The sequence below is a fragment of the Protopterus annectens genome, chromosome 14.part0 (genome assembly GCF_019279795.1).
Source record: "Protopterus annectens isolate FY-2018-M chromosome 14.part0, PAN1.0, whole genome shotgun sequence".
NCBI classification, from domain to species: Eukaryota; Metazoa; Chordata; order Ceratodontiformes; family Protopteridae; genus Protopterus; species Protopterus annectens.
The window spans coordinates 81,200,756-81,217,612 of NC_056748.1; the positions used below are offsets into that span (position 1 = coordinate 81,200,756).

At 43.6% G+C, this 16,857-nt stretch overlaps 1 protein-coding gene across 32 annotated transcripts in view; it reads left to right on the forward strand.

Moving 5' to 3' along the window:
- The window catches only part of KCNMA1 (potassium calcium-activated channel subfamily M alpha 1), a 4,085,072-nt gene that overhangs the window by 2,141,921 nt on the left and 1,926,294 nt on the right, over nt 1-16,857 (forward strand). The gene's annotated exons all lie outside the window — the stretch shown is intronic.

The following is a 16,857-nucleotide window of genomic DNA, read 5'->3' on the forward strand; positions in this document are numbered from 1 at the left end:
CGACAACCGACGCCGGACCTAGACTTTGGAATTCGGCCGATCGAGGACCCGCCTGATGGCAGGAGAACCCATCTGTTATGACTGCAGCTGTATTAGCATTCGAACATCTACATTTATGGTAGGTACAAAACTGTACTTTATTGCTGTAGTGATGATAATCACTTGTAATGCTATGTTATTGCTTCTTAAAAATACACATGCTTTAAGGTGAACGTGTAAGTTTGGCAATGCATTGTTTTGCCACAACCTATTCTGTGAGAAAGTGCTTTTACTTTTGTCCCTGAAGCCACCCACCCTCATTTTTTTATATATTTTCTCTAGATTTTCAAATAATCCACCTTCAGTTTTGATTCTGCTATGAAGCCTTTCTGTATGTGTAGTCCTCTACAAACTCACAGTCATATTTTTATATTGAATTCATTTGCACACAGTATAAAAGCACCCCTGCATATCTTTTGTATTTTGAGAACCCCAGTTTTATAATTCCCTGTATGGGTTATGCTTCAGCACAGCATAATTTTCAGTTATCGTGTGTTTCTTCTGGTAAACCATCATGAGTGTATGTACCTGTCCAAGTGTGGCTTTCCCAGCAACCTAAGACATGGCAGCATGAGTCCTCCTAAACGTGGTACATACTTGTTAATTTCATTTGCTGCTTCCTAGGTCTGTACTTAACAGTTCACTTGACCTGCCCTTAGCTCAGCTCATAATATTTCTGTTCCTATTTAGTTCATCATTCTTAAGTTCATATCCTGGCTGAATCTTTGCTGTCGTATATCTCATCAGTGCTCATGTTTGCATAGTACTTAGTACACAGAATTGTATCCAGCCATATGAGTCACTCATCTCCATGCTGATTTCTGTATTTCTAGCAAAAGTGCTGATTTTATTTATGTTTTGGGGGAATATCTAACACAGTTGGAATCAGCACTCAATAACAAACTGACTTTTAGGATGTCCATATTTTAAAATGGAAACAATCTTATGTGTGCCATTTAAAATCAAAGTTTTAATCCCAACACTGACTCATTAACATGTAGATGTCTACCAAGCAGTCACATATCTGAAAATTTTAAAACTAACAATTTCTTGCAGCCTAGATTCTTGGCTGGTATACAAGAAATTGATTTCAAGAACCAGACTGAACAGCTGAGTATTTTTGAATTTGGAAAAACAATAAAAAGCTTTACTCTTGAAACAAAATGCTCGGCATTTGGAAAGTTAGTCTGAGATCATTGCTTTAAAGTAAGCTTTTAGTAAGGCAGTACACAGTTGTTATAGAAGTAAATAGTACTGTGTCAAACACTAATGTAGGTTCCATACCTAAAGCAGTTATCCCAAATCATGAAGTGACAACTTTGGTATCCACTTAAGAGTTCTTGTTTTATTGCCAGTATGTGTATTTGTTGTCTATATTTACGTTACATTCAAAAGACATTCAAAGAAGGTAGGTTCTAAACTTATTAAAGAGGCTAATGTCACTTCAGCATGCTGGTGTAACGTGTCCTTTAGGGTGGTGGTGACACTGCTGTGATGTAACACTGCCACTGAAAAAAGATCCAGCTATGAGGACCTATGTTGATGGGTCCTTGTTTGGTTATTACATCTGTACCAACTGGAGTTAAACATTTTTAGTAAAATCCCACACTGGGGATGTTTGCTCATCTGAGTAACGTACATTGTGTTATAGTGTGAAGGATTTAGTTTGGATCTTGATTCTTTCTATTGTCAATGTAAAGTTCCACATTCACATTCTTAAGTATCAAGTTACCAGTCACGGCCCACAGCAGTACTGCCTGTGCTGTATTTGGGGGGTTCAAATAATGACACTGAGAACTGCCACAACTGTCAGAGGTTCAGTCAGGCTAGCTGAAGCCAAAGGCAGGACGAATTGCAAGCTTGCTGAGTTTGCAGATGTTGGAGCATCACCATAAGAACAAGCAATCAGAGGCCATGCCCAAACTGGAATCTCCTCAGTTTACATCTATTGTTTAGCTAGCACTCTGAATCCTTGAGGTGGTGAATTCACCCTTAGCTAGAGAGCCTGAACTGCTTATCAGCATCCATTAAGGATGTCTGGCTTTATGGAAGCCTACATTGGCTCTCACCACTGCAATGCACTCAGTAGTTCTTGATCCACCCCATCCCTGGATGATTGGCTGAAACACTTGATTCACCATCCTGATCTTGCAGAAGTTGGTTACAGAGAGAGAGAGAGAGAGACAAAACCATTTCCTTAGTTAAACACTGGAGTAATATGTGTGGCTGTTTCTTGTCCAGAAGGATTGCCTATGGAGGCAACTTAACCACTTCAAAATCAAGAAATTCAAAACGATGGATCTGCAGATCACTGTTGCCCCATTGTTTCAGAAAATGATGGTAGCCAAACTCAGTCCGAAAGATACTTATTGGGACATTTCAAAATTTTAACTCTACAGGAGATTCTTTCAGTTCCAAATGGATCACCTCCACACAAGAAACCTCTGATGGAACCAAATGTTTAGATTTGCATTTTTGTCTCTCTCTTTCAGGCTGACAGCAGTACCCAGGGTATTTTTCAAACATCTACCTCCAGCTATTGCAGCAGCAGTCAGAATGAAGGGGACTTGTGTTTATCCTTATCTGAATGTCTTCTGAATTTAAGCTCATTCCTATCAACACCAGATATGATGTTTAATGGTCAATGAGAAGAAACTAGATTTGATCCTGTCACAAAAAAAGTACTTCTGGGCAGTATCAGTGCTGGAAATGTTTCATAACAGTGAATACAAAACATTGTATCCTTGTTTTGTTGTGTTCCATCTCATACCACCATGTCAGACAGGATGTCTGTAGTGGTGGTGTTGTTGGGTCATGTGTTTGCTGTCATTATGGTCATTAAGAATTCCGGTCTTCTTATGAAAACAATGGGGCACAGAGGTGATGTCATAAGATGCTCTTCACTCTCACTGCAGCATTAGCCTATGGATAGTGTCCTGCCAGGGACACAGCACCTGATCAGCTTTTCAAAACCCTAAATCCTATCCCTTCCCTTTCACTCACTCTCTCTGGCTGCTGATAGACCACCCTATTTGGTGGGAAGTATATTAGCAAACAGAGTGAGGTCAGTATTTAGAATGTTCTGAAAGCTTTTTGCCTAACAGATAAATATATAAATGTTTTTGTATTTAATATTTGTGGTACTTTTTTCTGATCTACCTTAACATTCTAAAAAATAGACAAAAAAATAAAAAAAATAAAAACACGTAATATTTCACCTTAAGAATATACTGGCTTTTGTCAGGAATGTTTCTTATATGCTTTGGCACTGTTTACTTGGCTTACTTTACAATTTTGTGTGGAAAACTGCGATTTTATGAAAATACTAAGTATCAGAAAGTTTGTGTTCCATGCCTGTTAGGGTTACCACCTGTCCCACTTTGCGAGGGACAGTCCCTCTTTGGCCAGTTGTGTCCTGCAAACAAACTGAACAAATGGCAAATGTCCTGATATCTTAGGACAAAAATATTTCCTATATTTTCTTTAATAGTAGCATAAAACAGTTATTCTGTATCTGAAACACCAAAATATTATAATAAACAGAATAAGCAACTCAAATGCTACAAGAATAAGTTGCTATTCTGGCAAAAAGAAAATTGCTGTCCTGTGTACTGGCCGTGGGTATGTTTTGCCCTGCAAAATCCGACGTTCCTAACACAAATGTTCCACTTTGGGCACTTGAAAAGGTGGCAACCCTAATGCCTGTTATTGTTTTTAATGGAATTAGATTTTTTTTTTCATTTCTGAAGTTATAAATGTTCTGTGATATTTTTGAATAAATGTTTAAGGCCTGTAAAAAGAATTTTAGTATATCTTGTGTTTCAAACAAGTTTCTTCTCTGGCTATAGCATGGATGATATTCCCGGTCCTGCTTTTTCCACTCCACTTGTACCTCAAAAGAAAAAACAAATAAAATCATTTCTGTGGCCTACAGTTAGTGACTCTGGTGTGGCTAAAGATAGTTCTAAAGACAGCTTACATATTGCCTCGACTCCCTCTGGTGTACTTGTAATGGCCACTGTGGACCAGGTGTTAGACAGGTCCTCAGGGTCTGTTCCAGTACTTGTTACAGGCATGGAAGAATGAAACACTTTAGGTACAGGAGTTGTTCAGGGAGAGAGACCTCTTGCCAAAAATAGTAGGCTTTCCCTGACCACTTTTACAATAGGGATACTCCTAGACAAAAAAAAAAAAAAAATTGGAGGGCAGATGATCAAGTTGTTTCTGTATATAAGTCAGATATATCTTTGACTAGGAGTGTTTTGCAGTCAGTAAATTCAATGGGCTGTTTGCCTTTTCACAGTTCTAGTGCAGGTATTGCCAGAGAACAATATGTGTTTTCAGATGATGAGGATTCCGACAGAGACAAGGATGATTCTCCTCAGGAATCCATAACCTGGAGCTATGACATTTCAGATAGTGAAACTAAAGTTAATCCCATATTTTCCTTTTCCTTTGCCGACACCTTTCTAGACTTAGGGATGCTTTTAGCTGAGAGCAAACAGAAGCTCCCCAGAATCGGGCATATTTTTTGATCTATTAGAGAATGAGGATACTAATTCTGCACCTAGTCCTTTAATTTTACCAACTATAGAAGATACTTTAAAGTTGCTATGAAGGCTACCAGCCAGCCATCTACAATTTTGTAAATAATTCTATGTCCTTTGTGAATAGTAATATCATTTGTATGCTTGCCTTAGAAATGTAAGAAAACTATATGATCTGATGTTGTTAATCTTTGTTAATTCCTTACTGATGGGTTATCAGCCAAAAACTCTCAAGCCAAGATTCCACCCAAAATGCTCTGCTCCCTGTTACCTCAGATCTTATTTGCCACGTTGCTGTACAGCCATGTCAAGCCACTCTGTCAGCTAAGTGTCTAATTTTTTGAAAGTTTTATAGATTGTTCTTATTTTAAATATTTTCATATAGTTTCTACTAATATTTTCCTACCCTATCGTATATTTTAGACTCTCTCCCTTTAGTCTTTTCCCTTTATTACCCATTTTCTTACCATTGAGGTAATTTTTCATTACCATCATTGGTAATCCTTCCTTTTCTCTTCTTACCCTTTTGGGTAGCCTTTCCTCTTCCTTTTGGTACTGTTCTTCTTCTCCACATCATTATGTCAGATAAGAAAAGTAGCATTGGTTTCAAGCAGTGTAAGGATTGAGGCCATAAGTTACCGCTTTCTGATGGCCATGACTTATGTGTCTACAGTCTGAATGTCTCCCACATTACCGTGGATCCCCCGTGTGGGATTTGTAAAAATTTTTCAACCAGGACTCTTAATAAGAGGAAGAATAAGTTAATATTGAAAGGTCTTCTAAAATCTCCTTTCTCTGAGGCTATTTCTAGGTCGGAGGGCTCACCCCCTCCTATTAAACCCTGCAAGAAGCATTCTTCCTCTTCATCATCAAAGTCGCTCCCATATTCTCCCTCTGGAGATCGTAGGGAGTCCACTCATAAGAAGGTGAAATTGATTAGTACTTCAGCGTTGCCACCTGTGACCCTGTCAGCTCCAGGCTTGGCATCAACTCAAATGATTCTGGCTCCAGCCATGTCTTCCTTATCAACACTGGCACCAAAGTTAGGTGAAATTGATTAGTACTTCAGCGCTGCCACCTGTGACCCTGTCAGCTCCAGGCTTGGCACCACCCCAAATGATTCTGGCTCCAGCCATGTCTTCCTTATCAACACTGGCACCGGTGTTCCTGGTGCAGACAACTATGGCTCCAACAGTTCTGTTGCAGCCCTTACCAGCACCGTCCATGCAGGTACAGTCCCCTTTGGCACCATTGGTACAATCCCCTTCGGCTTTGAGTATGACTTTTCTGTACTCTATCTTGTTCTTCTTCTTTCGGCTTTTCCCGGTTAGGGGTTGTCACAGCGGATCACCTGTCTGCTCATGATTGGCAGTAGAGTTTTACAGTGTCGAGATGCCAGCCCGGCACCCAAACTTCCACGGAAGGCCAACACATGCACACACTCACACCTAGGGCCAATTTATAGTGTCCAATCCACCTACAGCATGTCTTTGGTATATGGGAGGAAACCGGAGCACCCGGAGGAAACCCACGCAACCACAGGGAGGACATGCAGACTCCACACAGAAGGCACCCCAGCCGAAGATTGAACCAGAGAACCTCTTGCTGTGAGGCAACAATGCTAACCGCTACACCACCATGGCTACCCACTTTTCTGTACTCCATGGCGCAGATATTTTCAGCACCAACATGTTCTTTGGTGCAGTTCTTCTCTGCACCGTCCTTAGTACCAGTGCAGACACTTTCCTTGATGGCACCGTACCCATCCGGGCAGACTTTTGCCTTTACGGTGTAGACACCTTCAACTTCTGTGGCACTAACGTCAGCGCAGACTACTTCCACACCATTTTCTTCGGTGCAGACATCCTCGGTTATGGGCTCTGCACCTCTTGAATTAGCAAGGACCAAGTATTCTCCTTCCTTGGATCCATTTACTGGTAGTCAATATAGTCCTTTTTCTAGAAAGGCCATAATCACCATCAGCTTTTGCCATGAGATTAACCAAGAGTCTCTCTGAGCAAGATCTGTTGTGGCTTGTTAACCAGTTGCTTGTGGCTAGAAGTCTCTCTCACCCATCAAAGTCCACGTTTCCTCCTTCAGGTGAACATATATCGCCTCAAACTCCAACGTACACTCCTCCTTTGACTTCTACCTAAGTTTCGAAGCCTATTACTCTGACAGCAGCTTCCCTTCCTCCGACTCCAATAGTGGATCTCACTTTGGAACCAGAGTCGTCTTTGTGGCCCTTGGTCCACTGGACATCTGCTCTTCTCAGGCCAGTAGCTGTGCCATGGGGGAGAGCATTTGTGGTTCCACGATCTTTTCTATGGCACCCTCCATGGATCCTCTATCTCTCATGGTTCACGGTCCTCTTGAGACTTCTGCTCTTGGGGGTGGGCTCGTCGGGGTGGTGTGTGACCCCAGTTCCGAGGTTGTCATGCTTGATTTCAGGCTGTCATCCCTCCTTGGGTGGGCCGGCCTTCCAGGCCATAGAGAGGGCGCTTGCCTCCACTAGCAAATCCCATATGTCAGTGTCCTCTCCCCCCTTTGTGCCACAATTGTCACAAGCCACAACCACTGGGCACAAGGGCCTCAGGTTTCTCCTCTTCAGGAGACCTCCTTTTTGCAGTCTTCCCCAGAACCTCCCACTGAGGAAGTACCCTGAAAGCATCATGCAAGAGGAAGTACATGGACTCGACTGAGGAGTCATTGACTGAAGATACGGATTTTGATGACAGGAAAGGGTCCCCATGGTCATCCTCTGATGAGGTGTCCTTTGGTGACATCCTTAAGATACTTAGACAGAGGGGTGACTGGAAGTCCTCTTATACTTTCTCTGAGGAATCCGTATTCCTGCAGGCTTTTTGTGCCTGGCCCCCTACCTCCTGGGTCACCCCGCCTGCCAATGAGCTCATCCAGCTCATTGTTCAACACGCATGGAAGACTCCTGACACCGTGGAAGTGATACAAAGGAGACCAGATAAAATATTATCACCCCCAGCTGAGCACCCACATTGGTCACGAGGTCTTCCAGTAGATGCTATGGTGGTGGCAGCTGCAACTAAGAAGGATTTGGCAGAAGAGAGCCAAACTGTCCATCTGCCCAACAAGGAGTCCCAAGCGATTGACAGACTAGGGAAGCTTGTGTTTGCTTCATCGAACTTCGCCGTAGGTCTTTGAACTATTTGGCACACTTTACCAGGCTTCAGAGGAATCTTATCAACCAGCTCTCTGAAGCCTTGGCAGGGGCTGTTTCTGACGAGGTCCGTGACAATGTGGCTTCTCAGATAGCCAAATCCAAACAGCATGCCTCGCACGTACAGCATGCTCGGCCAAACCAATCCAGAAAAAACACTAGAGGCCAGCATAAGTAGTTCCACGTCTTTTATTCGAAACTTAATGAAATACTGCAAAAGGACATAATAATGTCCACATACCAACACTCAAACTAGTTTCGGCTACTGCCTTCTTCAGTGAGAGAAAATAAAGAAATAGTAATAGCAACCAGCAAACCAGTATTCTTTATATATTTTTCACCCAGCCAATAGAAATGGAAGGTATAGTCCATACCTTCTGAATAATTCATTAGTTGACAACCAGGCTGCAGTAAACAAAAAGTAAATGAAGACATATTTTGGGATGTCCTTGATAGTCATTTGATATTTGGTATATACCATAAATTGTATGCATTAATATGGCAAAAACCATTGGTAAATGAGTAAATGATCCATGTGAGCATACACAATTAAACCATAAGTGAAAATAAAACCAAACAACAATGCTGTATATATTATTATAGTATATACATTATTTTCTAAATCAACACAATGTTAGAATTCTGTAATCTTATAATAATTGAATAAAGGAATATACTCATCATAAATGGTCATTGAGACCTGGTGGAAATAGGGCTCCGAGATGAATAATCCAATACTTTTCTTTATGGCTAAGTATACTTTGCCATCCTTGTTGAGTGTGCCTGTTGCCTGTAATTTTATCAATAACTGTAAACATGAATTTTGCCGTAGGGTGTTTAATAGTATGTTGATATAAAGCATTTGTCAATTTCATATTACGAATGTCACTCCGATGTTCCCCTATTCTTATTCTTAGTGATCGTGAAGTTTTGCCCACATAGAAAGCAGAACACTGACATGTTGCCATGTATATAACCCAGCTGCTTGAGCAATTACCAAATATCCTGACATCATAAACTTTGCTTGTGTTAGAACTGGTAAATTGTTTAAGCTTGTTCACTTGACTACACGAAGTGCAGTGGCCACAAGGGAAAGTTCCCAAAAGTTCATCCCCTATTATAGTCAATTGTTTGTATTTTGCCCCTCCACTCTCTCTCTGTTTGTAATGTGAAAATAATGATCCCAAGGTTTTGCCTCTCCTATATGATAGTTGACACTGATTACCCAGGATACTACGAAGGTAGTCATTAGCTAACAAAATGTTCCAATTGTCATTCAGAACATTCCTAACCACCTGGTGGTTCCTACCAAAGGTGGTAATGAACCTGATAGTGTCATCCTTTGGGTTGTCTGTGCGGTCCTTGTATTCCAACAAGGTTTTCCTGTCTTGTTTATCTGTCCATGCACTGGCGGATGCAATATCGAAGATGCAATATTCCCTGTCCAAAAATCTATTTTTCAGATCTCCTTTGGCATTCTCATAATCAATATTTGAAGAATTGATCCGTTTAATTCTCAAATATTGAGATTTTGGGATATTGCGGATGGTGTGGCGTGGATGCATACTAGATGCATGAAGTAATGAATTGAATTGTGGATATTTCCGATGAATCTTAGTACTTAGGGTATGGTCCTCATTCTGATACATGGTAACATCCAAAAAGTCAATTTGATCAGTATGAGAACTGATAGAGAACTCAATACCCCATATATTGCTGTTAAGATATTCCACAAATTCAATAAGATATGTTGAATCTGCACACCACACCATCCAACAATCATCAAGGTATCTCCGCCAGATATCGATTTCCACCAAATAAATGTTATGCAGGGGATTATAGATAAGGCATTCCTCAAGATAGGCCATGAAAAGATCTGCATATATGGGGGCAAAAGAGGCCCCCATGGCCGTACCTTGCAGTTGCCAGTAGCACTCCCCTTGAAAACAAAAAACATTTTTGCTAAGCACATGCTCTGACATACAGATGAGCAATGTGTTGAATCCCGGTGGATACAGTTCAACCTTGTTCAACCAGTGTTGTAGTGCCTGCAACCCTGCCCAGTGTGGTATGCTTGTGTACAAGGACTTAACATCAAGTGTGCACATCAACCATTCTGGCTCAAGTTGTGTGTCTTCAATAATTTTCAAAAATTCTGTTGTATCCTGTAATGTGAGAGTGTTCGATCTCGCCGTTTGTTCTTACACCTGGGTTCGGAGTCGATCCTCGGCTCCGTGTCAGCCGCATGCAAGCTCTGCATCGAGAAGAAGCTAGAGATCAACCTAACTCCCACAATCCCCCTCTGCCCTTACCTCAGATCTAGTTTGCCGCTGCAGCGTTTGCATCACTTGATCGAGCTCGAGCACCTAAAGCTAAGATTTAAAGATGTTTTCTTGTATTCTTGAGAATTATTTTTTTCTAAATCATTGTTTGTTGACTGTGTGTGTGTGTGTGATACTGTCTCGAGGATTTTCTCGGTTCCAGTTAAAGTTGTTTAACTTATTAGAGTTTCCCTCGGGGCCTATCCCACCCTTTACAGGAGTTGACTACCGGAATAGACTTTTTCTAACTGGATTTGACAATTTTACCGGACTTGACTTTCATAACTGGACTTGACCTTTACTTTCTACTATCCCTATTGTTAGCTTTACAATAATGTCTGAGAAAGCTAAATCGGGGTTTAAACGTTGCCAATGTGGGCAAAAGATGTCAGTTACTGACAATCATAGTTCCTGCGTCTACTGTCTTGGCCCTCTCCATCTGCAAGAAGACTGTTCAATTTGTCATTCTTTCAGTGGGAGGGTCATGACGGATAGGCGCAGGAAACTCATGGATAGGGGTTTGTTAAAACCTGCTTTTCAAGAGGTTCTGGATGCTTCAGACCAGGCATCTAAATCCTCAAAGGAATCGAAGGCATCGGAGCCTAAGTCATCGGCTCCAAGCTCTTCAGTTAAAGTTCGATCACCGGTTCCACAGACTTCGGGACCGAGTGTTCAACTGTTGTCAGTTTCCGAGCCTCGAGTCTTGGAACCGGTGACGGAGCTCCCTCCCCCGACACTGTTGAGGTCGGTTCCGTCTTCGATTCCTTTGACCCGTTCTTCCAGACCCCTCTCCGACACCGATGTAGACCGCGTGGTGCAGAAGTTAATGGAGAATACGGCCTTATCCAAACTCATCTCGGTCTCCTCTCAATTGGTGTCGAGACTTGAAGGCCTTCCATTATCTCCATCTGTTCCTCCTCCGAGACCTGTCCAGTCTTTGGAGCCGGAAGAAACTGATCTGCTGATTGTGGAGCCCTCGGTGCCAGAACCGTCCTTTTCTCGGTCGGCTCCGTTCACCTCGACTCTGTCGGATTCGGTACCGGAGTCTCGGAGCCGAAGATCCATCCTTGGTTCCGGGACCGAGAGTCGGACCGATGTTTCGGTTCCGACGCTCCCTCTCGGGTCCTCGGCTCGGATCGACTCAGTTCCGTCCTCGGGGTCGATGCCTTCGGTGCCTGTTTCGGGGATTCTTCCCATTTCTTCGGAACCGGGAGATACCTCGACTCGGGACCCGGGGGCCTTCGACCTCATGAGGAAGGTGTTGTCTACCCAGACAACCACATCAGCAGGAACAGCTTCTCCTCCCCATAAAGGACCATTATCCTCCTCTGCACCCACGGCTACATCTAAGCGTCAAGCACCTGTGTCTCAGCCACCCCTGGAGGGTGCCCCCTCTTCCTCGGAGGCTTCTTCGGATGCTCCCCCCGAAGAAGTCCCTCGGAATAGATTGTGTAAGAGGAGACACTTGGATTCTCCACAAGAATCTTTGACATCTGACACTGACTTGGATGAGTCAGAAGGGTCCCCAAAGTCACCCTCAGAGGATGTCTCTTTTTCTGACATCTTGGAGATCCTAAAGCAGAGAGGTGATTGGCAATCCCTCCCCCCTTCTGAGGATGAGTCAGTCTTGCTGAAGGCATTTGGTGCTCACCCTTCCTCCTCCTGGGTCACTCCGCCCTTCGATGAGTTAATGGAGCTGATTGCTCGAAGGGCGTGGGAGACGCCTGACACGGTAGAGCCAGTCCCTAGAAAGCCTAATAAGTATATTACTGCACCTCAAGACAAGGCTTATCTAACGAAGGGAGTTCCAGTGGACACTATGGTGGTGGCAGCGGCCACGAAGAAGGAGATGTCGGAATCTTCCTCATCTGTCCATCCCCCTAACAGAGATTCTAGGACTATGGACAGGTACGGGAAGCGCATTTTTAGTTCAGCGGCTTTTTCTATGCGATCCCTGAACTATTTGACCCACTTCACACGACTACAGAGGGATCTAATCAAAGAGTTGGGAGATACCCTCCAGGGTACTACAGATGCTGCTGTCTCAGAAAAAGTTACAGCACAACTCAATACCCTTACATCCATTGTAAACTCGTCCATGAGGCTGATTTCATACGCAGCCGAAGGATCGAGTAGGGCAGCGGCTTCAGCGATTGCTCTTCGTAGACAATCCTGGATGCGCTTATGTTCATTTGCGGAAGCCTTCAAGTCTTCCTTTACTAACTCCCCATTTGACGGTGCCACTCTCTTTGGCCCCAAAGTAAAGGAGACCCTTACCCAGTGTGAGCAGGAGGGAAAGACTCTGTCTGCTGTCGGAGTCCGTTTTTCCACCCCATCCAGACCGTACCCCAAAGGGCAACGCGGTGGAAAAATGTGGTTTCGAAAACCACAAGGATCTTTCCCAGGGACACAGGGTGATGCCCCCTCTAGAGGCAGAGGAGGGGGCAGAGGTGGAAGACGCCGCCCTGGCGGCAGAGGGGGTCCGCAAAACCAAGGTGACAGGGATACCCCCCCTGGAAAACCTTTCCAGCACTCCTGAGAGGAGGCCCGACTGTCCTGCTCTGGAGGCAGTCAGGGGTCGCTTGGCTTTATACCCTCAGGCCTGGCAAAATCTTATTTCAGACAACTGGGTAAAAAGCGTTGTTACCAGAGGCTACAGAATACCCTTCCTATCCCCCCCGATTCCAAAGAGATGACTCCCAGATGTGCCGCCCCATCTGCGAGACCCAGCAGCTATAGAAATTTCAAAGCTGCTAGAAAAAAGAGTCATCCAACCAGTCCCAGCGGACCAAAGAGGATTCGGAACTTACTCAAGGTTCTTTTTAGTTCCAAAGAAGACAGGGGACTGGAGGCCGATTCTGGACCTAAGCAACCTCAATACCTTCGTCAAGAAAGAAAAGTTCAGAATGGTCACGCTTCAATCGATCCTTCCATTCTTACAGAAGGACGACTGGATGTGCTCAATAGATCTGAAGGACGCATACTACCACATCAAAATGGCCAGGGCGTCCAGGGATCACTTGCGCTTCCGGCTGGGAGCCAGCCACTTTCAGTTTCGAGCCCTGCCCTTTGGTCTGACCTCAGCCCCCAGGGTTTTCACCAAATGCATGGCAGTGGTAGCGTCTCACTTGAGACGCCTAGGATTCCAGGTGTTTCCGTATCTGGACGACTGGCTCTGTTCTGCCACCACCCAGCGTCAACTAATACAGGCCAGGAATTACACTCTACAGCTTTGTGTGCACCTCGGAATTTCCGTAAATTTCGAAAAATCCTTACTACAGCCATCACAGCATATCTCATTCATAGGAGCGGAATTGGATACGCATCATTTAATTCTAAGGCTTCCTCCAGAAAGGATAGCCTCGCTACAAAGCCACATATCTCTTCTTCTGTCATCCAGAAAATCTCCAGCAAAACTGGTTCTGAAGGTTTTGGGTCTCATGGCAGCTTCTCTCATTGCGATACCATTGGGAAGACTGCACATGAGAGTTCTACAATGGCTACTGTTTGCACAATGGTCGTTCCAGCAGCTACCTCTGACACACCAAATTCTGATCACAAATACATGCAAATCACACCTAGCCTGGTGGCTTCAGACTTGCAACCTTTCCAGGGGAAGACCATTTGTGCTACCCACGCCGACAGCTACAGTGACCACGGATGCTTCCCTGATAGGGTGGGGGGGGCATCTTTCAGGGACAGACAGTCCAAGGCGAATGGACCAACTTAGAGTACAATCTGCACATCAATGTTCTAGAGTTGAGTGGCAGTGTTTCTAGTGTTGCAACACTTTGCTCCCCTTCTTCCTCTAGGGACTATTGCAGTTCAGACAGACAACATGTCCGTAGTCTGGTACATAAACAAACAAGGGGGAACCAAGTCTTATCAACTATGCAGAGAGGCCATGAGAATCTGGCAATGGGCGGAGTCCACGGGTCGCTTTCTGATCGCAACGCACATCCCGGGGTCATCCAACGTCATAGCCGACAGGCTGAGCAGAGCAATCCTGTTGCCTCATGAGTGGTCCCTCAAACAGTCAGTTGCGAAGAAGATTTTTCGCAAGTGGGGCCAGCCTTCCTGCAATCTCTTTGCGTCTCCAATGAACGCCAAATGCAGGAGCTACTTTGCCCTATTACCCCCTCCAGGGGAAGTCCCCAGGGACGCACTGGTGCACGATTGGCCCCCGGGTCTCCTGTACGCTTTTCCTCCTTTTCCCCTGATTGCAAAGTTTCTGCAGAAAGCCAACAACCTGCAAAGGACGATAATCCTCATTGCCCCATTCTGGCCTCGTCAAATTTGGTTCCCCTTTCTTCTGGCACACAGCATTCGGGGACCCTGGATCCTGGACCCAGAGCCAGATCTACTGACCCACTCATCAGGGGCTGCCCACCCCTCGCTCTTGTCACTCCGTCTAGCAGCTTGGCTGCTCCGCTTCCCTTCTTAGCCAGGTCTGATCTTCTCTCACCTGCAGTTCAGAATATACTAGTGGCTTCTCATAAAGCTTCCACTACTAAGACCTACACTAGTAAATGGAAGCGTTTTGTATTCTGGGCAAATGCACAGCATTTGGACCCTGTCATAGCTCCATTAAACAAGATCTTGGAGTTTTTAACAGAATTGTTCCACCAAGGAGCTTCTCCTGCCACTTTAAGAGTGCAATTGGCTGCCATTTCCAACTTTCATGTGGAAGAATGTGGGGCACCTATTATGGCTCACAGACTTTGTAAGGCCTTTTTAAAAGGGTCTTTCCATATTAGACCACCAGTTAGAACTCCTACATCGCCTTGGAATCTAAACCTTTTGTTAGCCAAATTGATGTTACCACCATTTGAGCCAGCTTCCTCTTGTCCATTGAAGTATTTGTCGTAGAAGACCCTCTTCTTGGTAGCCATTACATCTGCTAGGCGAGTATCTGAGCTTCAGGCTCTTTCCATTAAACATCCTTATTTGATTTTTCACTCTGATAGAGTATCTCTTCGCACTAATCCTTCCTTTCTCCCCAAAGTTTGCTCTATTAATAACATTAATCAATCCATTGAATTACCTACCTTTTTCAAAAATCACTCCAATAAACTGGAGTATATGTTACACAAGTTGGATGTCCATAGACAACTTAGATTTTACTTGGATAGAACAAAGGATCACAGGAAATCTGATCAACTTTTTGTAGCTTTTGCTGACAGCAGGAAAGGTATACCGGTTACTAAACGAACCCTTTCCAAATGGCTAACTGATTGCATTATATTAGTTTATGATTCTTCAAATCAAACTTTATCTGTCAAACCCAAGGGACACTCCATTAGATCAGTGTCTACATCCCTGGCTCATGCACCTCTCCTACCATTAGACACTATTTGTGCAGCTGCTACTTGGTCTAAACCACATACATTCATCTCTCATTACAAAGTAGACAAGGTTTCTAGGGACAGGGCAACCTTTGGTTCCACTGTGCTCAAGAACGTTCTCCCGTGAGTTCCTCAGGAACATGGAGCTAGGGACGCTACCCAGGTGTAAGAACAAACGGCGAGATCGAACACTCTCACATTTAGAAGTTATGTCCTTACCATAACGTTCCATGTGGAGTGTTCATCTCACCTTTGTTCTTACATTCCCACCCTCCCACCCTTAGGAAGAACGTTCGGTTTGGTGCCTGGTCTGGATTATTCTGCTTCTGCATTCGCAGTTGTTGTATATATATGATGTACATATGTATATATATATATATATATATATATATATATATATATATATATATATATATAGATATAAGTATTCTTGCATTTATGTAGTTTTTGCATGAGTGTGTTCTCTCTCTGACTGCTGGTTTGCTTGCAAACTAGATCTGAGGTAAGGGCAGAGGGGGATTGTGGGAGTTAGGTTGATCTCGAGCTTCTTCTCGATGCAGAGCTTGCATGCGGCCGACACGGAGCTGAGGATCGGCTCCGAACCCAGGTGTAAGAACAAAGGCGAGATGAACACTCCACATGGAACGTTATGGTAAGGACATAACTTCTAATTCTTGCCCTTACATATCCCAGGAGTGGTTTAAGATGTTGGGTTAAGAATACTGATAATGGTTCTGTGAGTGAACCATTACCCGATACAATAGGCCTACCTGGAGGGTGAGTAATGGATTTATGTATCTTTGGGAGTAAATACAGAATTTGCTTGGATGGATCCTTAACTTTGAGGTGTTGTTCTGTTTTAATGGAAATAATACCTTCTTCCACTGCTGAGTCAAGAAATGCATCAATCTCCTTTTTAAATCGATGTGTAAGATCGATACCCATGTACATGTAACATTTGGAGTCAGATAGTTGTCTGAGTCCCTCTTGGGCATAATAATCCATATTTAAAATCACCACAGCTCCTCCCTTGTCAGCTGGGAGTATAGCAATGTTGTAATTTTGCCTAAGTTCAGTAAGTGCCCTCTTCTCAGATGAGTTGATAATATCTTGTGAAATGTGACATTCCAAATGGGGGAATCGTAAATCCTTGAGTACTGCCTGTTGAAAGATGGCAACATTTTTGTTCATGGGTGGTTGAAAAGTAGATTTATGAAATGTAAATCCAGCAGATCTTTGAATATTTGATATATCCTGTTCAGAAAAAAATATTTTGAGGTTAAGTCGTCGACAATAATCCAACACATCTAATGCAATTTGATACTGATCAGAGAAAAAACTAGGTACAAAACCCAATCCTTTATTAAGTATTTTGTATTGGTCATCAGTCAGTACAGAGTCTGATAAAT